A 10439-nucleotide genomic window follows, 5' to 3' on the forward strand; every position below is an offset into this window, starting at 1 on the left:
CCGTTTTCATGCAGTTTTCATCAGTCCAGTTAAATGCATGGCGTTTTTAAATAGACGAGCATGGTTTTGACAGTGTGGTTTTTAAATATAGGTTTTAAAACAGTGTCTAATCAAGGGTGTTGCTCATTGCATAAATTAGCCTATTATATTTGACTAATATGTTGCTGGTGAGATCTGCCTGTGTGGCAGCTCACTAGTGACCACTTAGCAATGCACCTGCGATCATAACTGCATCATATCGCTGGTCGGGATCGCTGGTGCATCGCTAAGTGTGACAGTACCTTAATACGGTTAAATATGCATCATTTGCACCTTGTTTGTCTGTGCAAAAACTTTGTGCTGTCAACTGGACTGATCCAAACTGTTTCAACACTGTACTGTGTAGCCTTACCGTTAGGGCTCATTCAGACGTCAAATTTTCTCACTTACGAGAAAAACAGACCAATTATTCTGATCAGAGTTTGATCAGAGTGTGGACCAAGTGTCATCCGTTTTTGTCATCTGTGGAAAAATGAAAAGAAGTTTCTCCACCTTTTCCTTTCTGACAGTCCATGAAAATCGGCAGTAAAAATGTTGCTTCTTTACTGTGAATGCTTCAAGAAAATGCACCAAAAGCCACATTGTGCGAACGAAAATTGTATTCAATTGGATTATTTTCTGAGATGTTGATAACAAATGAGGAAAATGTGTTTGCATCTTGTTAGAATATTGTATTTCGGACTTGTTCCATCATAAAACAATCCATGTATGGTATAGTTACTCACTTTCGCTTGTGTTCTGTCCAAAAGTATAAAGTGAACAAAGGGATTGGATTGCAGAGGACTGGAGTAAAGTTATTTTCTCTGATGAAGCCCCCTTCAGACTGTTTGGGACATCTGGAAGAATAACTGTCTGGGGAAGAAAAGTTAAGCGCTACCTTGAGTTATGTGTCATGCCAACAGTAAAGCATCCCAAAACCATTCATGTGTGGGTTTGCTTTTCATCAAATAGAGAGGGCTCACTTAGAAAAAATGGCCAGGAAACTGCACAGATCTCAATCCCACTTAGAACCTATATGTTATTCACATGTGATAGTAAACAAAGATTTAAAGGATCTAACTATGAAAAAACTGCACAAACCAGATGTGGTTCCTGTACATAGTGGTATACATTAATGAAGGCCCTAGCGGCTTCAGCGCAATCTTGATAAACCCTGAAAGTAAAAGCTAGAGAAGACAACCCGGACTTGGCTCCCTAAAAGGCCGTTGAGTGTATCATGTACCGCCTAAGGAATCGAGGGAGAGTCCAGTGTAAGTAAGAAACCGCAGCAATACACTTATCCCACTGACCTAGATACTCAGAAGTAGGACTAGAACTCCAAGCAGACTCCATTAAAGACTATCACCAGCAGAGAGGACCAAAAAGGGGTAGGTTTACAAAGTACCACGTGCAGTGTGATGGGACAGGCTAGATAACAAATGAAAAACACCTGCTGTCCAAAAATAATGGACAAAGGCAAAAGGTAATCAGCAAACCTGGACAGCAACAGAACCTGCTGTGTCTCAATGGACAGAGCCACCGTCAGAAAAGAACAGGACCGCCGGATCAAATCCCAAGGCATGACGCTATGGTTAATCCTCAAAAAAGGGGTGGGAAAACAAAAACGCAGAAAGTTTGATAAACTCGAAGCACTGATCAGGCAAGAATGGATTGTCTTCAGTCAACATTTGGCCAAGAAGCTGATATCCCGGATGCCACGGAGAGGGTCAGAAGTCTCGAAATATAAGGGTGAACACTGTAACTACTGAATCAATACATAAATGTGATGTATTTATCAAGAAAAGTTTAAAAATGTCTGAAAAACTTAGAATTGTACTCTAATAACCAAAAAAACTGAATAATGGCACAGAGCCAGTTGCTGTGGGCCAGAAGTGAGTTCGCTTTGCTTTGAAACCCCTCTTCTGAACAGGATTCTGACATCACTGTGATGTGCTGTGGAATGCTTTCTGCATTCACTTGAAGCTCGGCAGTCCTTGTTACCTTCCTGTTTATGGGACCAGATTCAGCTACACACATGATAGGAGACTTTAAGCCCAATTCAACAGATTGCTACACACATGATAGGAGACTTTAAGCCCAATTCAACAGATTCAATTTTACTGTGGAAATTCGGATATATGCAGTTGTGGCACACAGAGTGAAATAGAATCCCCTCTGCATGATGTTCTCTTTGTTCAATGTATAATCAGTCCTTGAATATGTTCTGCCTAGCCTGTGCCCACCTCAAGAGCTCCTGTTGGTACCAGGGACTTTCTATCCGGCATAAGAACTTTCCTGTGACCCAACATCTTTCCATCTTGCTGACCGGCATCTTCCTCACAAGAAAAAAAGAGACATGGCACCCAATGCTTTTTTTGGACATTAGGCCCTAGACTGCCCCGGGATCTGCACAAGACTTCAGATGTGTCCTCATACTGTTTGGAGACTTGGCGCCGACAGGACTTCTTTCGCCGCTGTTGTATCACAGCCTGGGAACCTGTTGAACACTTCCTCTGACTTACTTCTATTCCACTAGCATCTGACTCTCAACTTGACTGTCAGCCACTCCAGAACTCCTGAACTGGGAAGTGCTTCCTCTTTTTATCTGATCTAACCCCCTCCCAATATGTGGGCTAATCCCAAGCTATTAACCATATCTTACCCAAAAGATGCAATTATATTCCTATGCCTTGTAATGTTACCCCTAGTGGACAGACCTCCCTCATTCCCTGGGGACAGCCTTGTGGTAAAGCCTCCAGGCAAACTGAGATGCTAAAACGGCCATAAGGTTAGAATGCAAAATTCTTTATCAAAACATGTAACCATAAACATTCATACAAAATATTCTCTTGACCCAATATCTCTTCTCTTGACCCAATGTCTTGTGCCCACCTACAAAACATCTCACTAAAACTTGTAAAAACATTGATGCAACAAACCTTGTGAAAACCAAAGTGTGTGACAGTTTCAAAACTTTTGGCCCGACATCATTATGTGAGCCAAATATTATAATTTTGAATTTTGGCATTATGACACAAGAATACCGTATTTTTCGGATTATAAGATGCAGTTTTTTCCCCCAAATTTGGGGGGGAAATGGACATGCATCTTATAATGCGGATATACCTTACCTGCCGTGGTGGAGCAGGGTCCCGGGGTCGCTGCTGGAGGCGGCAAGAGTGGTGCGTTGCTTGCAGGCTGCGATGAGGGGATATTCCGATGTGCGCCGCTACGGGTGAAAATGGCTGCGGTGCTGTGTGGTGTGGGGGGCTCCACCAGCATTTTGTGAATGCTCAGAGCCCCCCGCATATCCATTACTGCGATGCGGTGGCCTCTGGGAAAATGGCTGCCGGGGGAGGCGCATGCTCAGATTGAGATCTCGGCAATGAGATCTTGTTTCCCTGCGGCCATTTTCCCAGAACCCCCAACACATCCATTACTGCGATGCAGTGGCTCCAGGAAAATGGCTGCCAGGGGCGGCGCATACTTGGATTGAGATTTCGGCCATGAGATCTTGTCCCGAGATCTCAGGAGACGAGATCTCGGCACCCGAGATCTCATTGCCGAGATCCCAATCTGAGCATGCGACGCCCCCAGCGACCATTTTCCCGGAGGCCACCACATCCCAGTAATGGATGTGCAGGGGGGGCTCAGGGCTTCCACAAAATGCCAGCGAAGCCTTCCACACCACAGAACAGCCATTTTCACCCGCAGCGGAGCACCGACTCATCCCAGCCCGCGGACTGCAGCAACGCGCCACTCTTGCCTACACCAGCAGCGACCCTGGGACCCCGCTTCACCGCAGCCACCACCCCTGGTAAGCAATAAGACGCATGGATTATAAGAAGCACCACCATTTTATTACAAAAAAGTTTTTTTCAAAATGTTCTCAAAATTTGGGGGTGCGTCTTATAATCTTATGCGTCTTATAATCCACAAAATACGGTAATTATATAATAACATATTTGGACTGTTATCTATTGTGAGTGTTATATTAATTTCTGCTGCTTTATATTTGAATATCACCTCCTAAAACCTCTGCAATATTTTATGAATTGTTGTATTTTTACTAATGCCAAAAAGAGATTTAGTTTTTATTATTATGTTTTTGTTGCGGCTCTATCTTTTTGGTGAGCATAGTAAACTTCACATTACTTCAATATATTGAAACAACTTCACAACCTCTGATTGAGCAGCAGTCACAAGTTAAACATGTCTGACAAGAAAAGCCTCAGAAAATGTTTTCAAGTAGTTCAATGGCACACACACTTTAAAAAATGTACCAGCTGAACACAACTGAGCAGTGCAAATAAACTTAATACATAAGACTTGGTAGTACACAGATAAGTTACAATAGTGGATGACAGGAGGGTGGCACATTACATGTAGACATGCTGCAAGTGTATTTTTGGCTTTGTGACACAAATAGACATCCTCCAGTCACTACCACTTGGAGGAGTTAAGTAATAGTGTGGTCAGAATAGTAAAGACTGTGGACCCTTCTGCATTTCTCCGGTACCTCTGCGCTACCTGACACTAGCTGCAACTACACTGGCATACAAAACTATTCACCCCCTTGATATTTTTCATATTTTGCTACCTCACAACCTGAAATTTAATAATAATCTTTATTTTTATATAGCGCTAACATATTCCGCAGCGCTGTACAGTTTGCACACATTATCATCACTGTCCCAGATGGGGCTCACAATCTAAATTCCCTATCAGTATGTCTTTGGACTGTGAGAGGAAATCGGAGAAACCCCATGCAAACACTGGGAGAACATACAAACTCCTTGCAGATGTTGTCCTTGGTGGGATTTGAACCCAGGACACCAGCGCTGCAAAGCTGCTGTGCTAACCACTGGAATGTTCTTGTTCAGGAATTGCATTAGTTCATATAAAGAACATGCCTACAAGTGTGACCATTTGGTTTTCTTTTTATTGCAAAGCAAATAAATAGGATAAAGTTACTGAAAACTTCAGTGTGCATAATTAGCTACCTCTCTAAAGGCATTACTTTATAGAGCCTCCTATTGCAGTAATTACAGCTGCAAGTCACTGTGGATAAGTCACTCTGAGCTTTCCACATCTTGCTACTGGGACTTTTGCCCATTTCCCAAAGCAAAACTGCTCCAATTCCTTCAAATCAAATGGTTTCCTCTGGTGAACAGGAATCTTCAAGTCTGACCACAGATTCTCAAATGGATTCAGGTCTGGGCTTTGACTAGGCCACTCCAAAACATTTACATGTTTCCACTTGAACCACTTGAGTGTTGCTTTAGCAGTATGCTTTGGGTCATTGACTTGCTGGACGGTGAACCTCCGTCCCAGTCTCAAATCACTGACATACTGAAACAGGTTTTGCTCAAAAATATCCCTGTATTTCATACCACCCATCTTCTTTACTAGGACCATTTTTCGGATCACTGCTGCTGAAAAACATCCCCCAGCATGATGCTGCCACCAGCATGTTTACTGTGGGGATGGTGTTAGTGGGGTGATGAGTTGTGTTGGTTGTGTTGGTTTGGCGCCAGACATAGCATTTACCCTTGTTGCCAAAAATTTAAATTTTCGTCTCCTCTGACTACAGGACCTTCCTCCATACATTTGGGAAATCTCCCACATGTCTTTTGGCAAATTCAAAATAAGCCTTACAATTTTTGTGTGTAAGAAAAGGCTTTTTTTTGCCCACTCCTCCATGAAGGCCATCTCTTTGGAGTGTATGGCTTATTGTTGTCGTGTGAACAGATACTCCAGTCTCTGCAGCTCCTTCAGGGTTACCTTTGGTCTTTTCACTGCTTCTCTGATTATTATCCTCCTTCCCAGGCTGAGAGTTTTGGTGGGCAGCCCTCTCTTGGCAGGTTTGTTGTGGTACCATGTTCTTTCCATTTGATGATAATGAATTTGATGATGCTCCGGGGAATCATCAGAGATTGCAATTTTTTTTTATAACCCAATCCTGACTTCTACTTCTCAACAACTATGTCCCTGACTTTTTTGGAGATCTCCTTGGTCTTTATAGAATTTTTGGTTAGTGATGCCTCTTGCTTAATGTTGTTGTAGCCTTTCAGAAAAGGTGAGTATATACAGACCATGTGACACTTAGATTTCACACAAGTGAACTTCCTATCCCTACATTTTTAGGGGCTTCATTGCAAAAAGGGTGAATACATATGCATATGCCAATTTTTACTTATTTGATCCCATACATTTAATATTTATTTAAATATCTTTCTCATTTCACTTATCCAACATACACTATTTAGTGCTGATGCATCAAACATAAATTGGATTACAAACATATTTAAACATGTGCAATGTAACAAAATAGGTAAAAAAGCCAAGGGGGTGAATACATTTGCAAGCCACTAGTTCATCTATTCAGCATTCACATGGATTCATGAAGAGTAAATTGTGTCTATCTAACATGTTGGGATTCTATAAGGAGGTGAGTGCAAATCTGGATGTAGGTAATGCGGCTGATATAATTTATCTGGACTTTACGAAGTCATTTGATACTGTTCCACATAACAGCCTTATACTGAAGCAAGGACTGGGGGCAACTATATGCAGATGGGTAAGGAATTGTCTAAATGACAGGAAACAGTCATCATAAATGGTATGTTCTCTAAATGGGATATAGTCAGCAGTGGGGCACCACAGGGATCTGAACTGGGGGCAGAGGGGTACCACAGGGATCTGTGGTAGGACCGATTCTTTTTAACCTCTTTATTAATGACCTTGTGGATGGGATTGAGAGTAAAGTGTCAGTCTTTGCTGACGACACCAAACTATACAGGATATTAAAATCTGATCTTGGCATTACAATATTAGAGAACGATAAGTTGTCTGAGTGGGCAAACACTTGGCAAATGAGGCTAAATGTAGATAAATGTAAAGTAATGCACCTAGGATGGAGTAATCCTATTGTTGCATATACATTAAATGCGACCATACTTGGGACTACAGATCAGGAGAAGGACTTGGGTATTCTGGTTACAAGTAAGCTGAGCAGTAGTACTCAATGTCAAGCAGCAGCCACAAAAGCAAACAATATTTTAGAATGTATAAAAAGAGAGATAAAATCCTGCGATCCCAACGTATTATTACCCCTTTATAAATCACCGGTGAGGCCACATCTAGAATACGGGATCCAGATTTGGGCTCCACATTTTAAAAAGGATATTCAGACGTTAGAATCAGTTTAGCTTAGAAAAAAGACGCCTCACAGGAGGTCTCATTTACATTTATAAATATATATGTGGCCAGTACAAAACACTGGCACATGACTTCCTTCCTAAGACCATACTGAGGACTAGGGGGCGCTCATTACAGGTGAAAGAAAGGCGATTCCGGCAGCTAAACAGGAAAGGGTTATAATAATAATAATAAATGTTATTTCTATAGTGCCGACATATTCCGCAGCACTTTACATTTCAGAGGGGACTTCTACAGACAATAGACATTACAGAATAACAATAATCACATAGATCATAACAGATACCAAGAGGAATGAGGGCCCTGCTCGCAAGCTTACAATCCATGAGGAAAAAGGTAGACACGAAAGGTGGGTGGTAACAATTGCCCTGATTGTATGGACCAGCCCTGATTGTATGGACCAGCCAAAATGTTAAGTCTGTAACAGTACGGACACAGAGGGCTAATGGATGCATAAAGCATGTGGGAACATGATGCGGGGAACCTGGTTATGGCAAAACTTTTAGCTGTGCCACATAGGGATAGATAAGGTTAATGTGTTGAGGCAGAGGCCAGTCTGAATAAATGCGTTTTCAGGGCACGCTTAAAATTGTGGGGATTGGGGACTAATCGTATTGACCTGGGAAGTGCATTCCAAAGAATTGGCGCAGCACGTGTAAAGTCTTGGAGATGGGAGTGGGATGTTCTGATTATTGAGGATGCTAACCTCAGGTCATCAGCAGAACGGAGGGCGCGGGTAGGGTGGTATACTGAAACAAGGGTGGAGATGTAGGGTGGTGCTGAGCCATAGAGAGCTTTGTGGGTGAGGGTAATAAGTTTATACTGAATTCTGGAGTGGATGGGTAGCCTGTGTAATGACTGGCACAAGGTAGAGGCATCGGTGTAACGATTGTTGAGGAATATGAGCCTGGCTGCAGCTTTCAAGGCAGATTGGAGGGGGGAGAGTTTGGTAAGAGGGAGACCGATTAGAAGAGAGTTACAATAGTCGAGATGAGAATGAATAAGAGAAACAGTAAGAGCTTTTGCAGAGTCAAAAGTAAGAAAAGCTCGAACTCTAGAAATGTTTTTGAGGTACAGATAACAAGAGCGAGCCAATGATCGGATGTGGGGGGCAAAGGAAAGCTCGGAGTTAAGTATGACCCCAGACAGCGGGCATGTTGCTGGGGAGTAATAGTGGAACCACACACAGAAATGGCAATGTCGGGTATAGGTACATTAGTAGGGGGAGGAAACACAAGGAGTTCAGTCTTTGACAGGTTCAGCTTCATATATAGTGAGGACATGATGTTAGACACAGCGTTTAGACAATCGCTGTTTTCTAGAAAGGCTGGCGTGATGTCAGGAGAAGCGTATAATTTGGTGTCATCAGCTTAGAGATGGTCCTGGAAACCAAATCTACTGATTGTTTTACCAATAGAGGCAGTGTACAAAGAGAAGAGGAGGGGGCCTAGGACTGATCCTTGAGGAACCCCAACAGTAAGGGGAAGATGAGAGTAGGAACCAGCAAAAGATGCAATAAAGGAGCGGTCAGAGAGATAGGAGGAGAACCAGGAGAGAATAGTGTCCTTGAGGCCAATGGAACGGAGCATAGTGAGGAGGAGCTGATGATCCACAGTGTCGAATGCTGCAGAGAGATCCAAGAGATTTAGCATGGAGTAATGATCATTTGATTTAGCTGTTAGCAGATCATTAGAGACTTTAGTGAGGGCAGTTTCAGTAGAGTGTAAAGAGCAGAAACCGGATTGGAGAGGGTCGAGAAGAGAGTTATCAAAGAGATAGCAGATAAGACGGGAGTGGACCAGGCTTTCCAGGAGTTTAGAGATGAAGGGAAGATTAGAGACAGGTCTATAGTTAGCGGCACAGTTTTGGTCGAGGGATGGTTTTTTAAGTAGTGGATGTATGATGGCATGCATAAAAGAGGGAAAGATACCAGAAGAGAGAGAGAGGTTAAATATTTTAGTTAGGTGAGGGTTGACAGCAGGGGAAAGGGACTAGAGGAGATGTGACGGAAATGGGTCACTGGTGCAAGAGGTTGGGCGAGAAGATGCAAGGAGCCTGCTTACGTCTTCTGTGACTGGTTCAAAATCAGAGAGTGAGCTAGATGCAGTGGGGGAGGGAGGACAGTGCATGGTATGAGGTGATTGGGAGATAATTTCCTGTCGGATCTGGTCAATTTTTTCTTTGAAGTAATTGGCCAGATCGTCAGCTCGAAGCTCTGTGGTTGGGTCCTGTACTCTTGGGTTGAGTAGAGAATGAAAAGTGTCAAAGAGACGTTTACGGTTATTGGACAGTGAGTGATAAGGGTGTTGAAGTAGGCTTGTTTTGAGAGGTGAAAGGCAGTGTTGTATGTTCTAAGCATAAACTTATAATGGATGAAATCTTCGTGTAGATTGGATTTTCTCCACAGACGTTCGGCGCACCTGGAGCACCGCTGCAGGAAACGTGTTTGCAGGGTTCTATTTATAGGTGGTGCAAATTCATCCAGGGTACTTTGAAGTGTTTCATTGTAATGCTTCAATGCAGAATCAGGACATGAGAGGGAGGAGATAGGGGCCAATGAAGACTGCAAGTTCTTCATGTGTTTCTGGGTGTTAATGGCCTGTATGTTTCTATAAGTATGGACAGTGGGGGTGACCTGAGCGGACTGGCAGTTCTTGATAGAGAATGAAAGAAAGTTGTGGTCAGAGAGCGGGAGAGGGGAGTTTACAAAATCATCCACTGCACAAAGCCGAGAGAAGACCAAGTCGAGGGAGTTTCCGTCTTCATGCGTTGGAGAATTAGTAAGCTGTGAAAGGCCAAGCGAGGAGGTTAGAGATAAAAGGTGAGTAGCAGATGGGGAGGGGGAAGAGCAATGGGGATGTTGAAATCGCCCATGATGAGGGTAGGGATGACACAGGAGAGAAAATGTGGAAGCCAAATGGCAAAATGATCCAGGAACTCATGGGAGGGGCCGGGAGGACGATACATCACTGGCACTCGCATGGAGAAGGGGGTGTAGAGTCTGACGGCATGGACCTCAAAAGAAGGGAAGACAAGTGAGGGAAGTTGAGGGATAATCTGAAAGGTACATTTTGGTGATAGGAGCAGACCAACGCCTCCACCTGCTCTATTGTCTGATCTTGGGGTATGAGAGAAGTGTAGTCCACCATATGAAAGAGCAGCAGCAGCGGTAGTGTCTGACTGCTGGATCCAGGTTTCAG

This window comes from Dendrobates tinctorius, unplaced genomic scaffold, assembly GCF_039654945.1.
Source record: "Dendrobates tinctorius isolate UK_male_01 unplaced genomic scaffold, ASM3965494v1 ptg000022l, whole genome shotgun sequence".
NCBI lineage: Eukaryota > Metazoa > Chordata > Amphibia > Anura > Dendrobatidae > Dendrobates > Dendrobates tinctorius.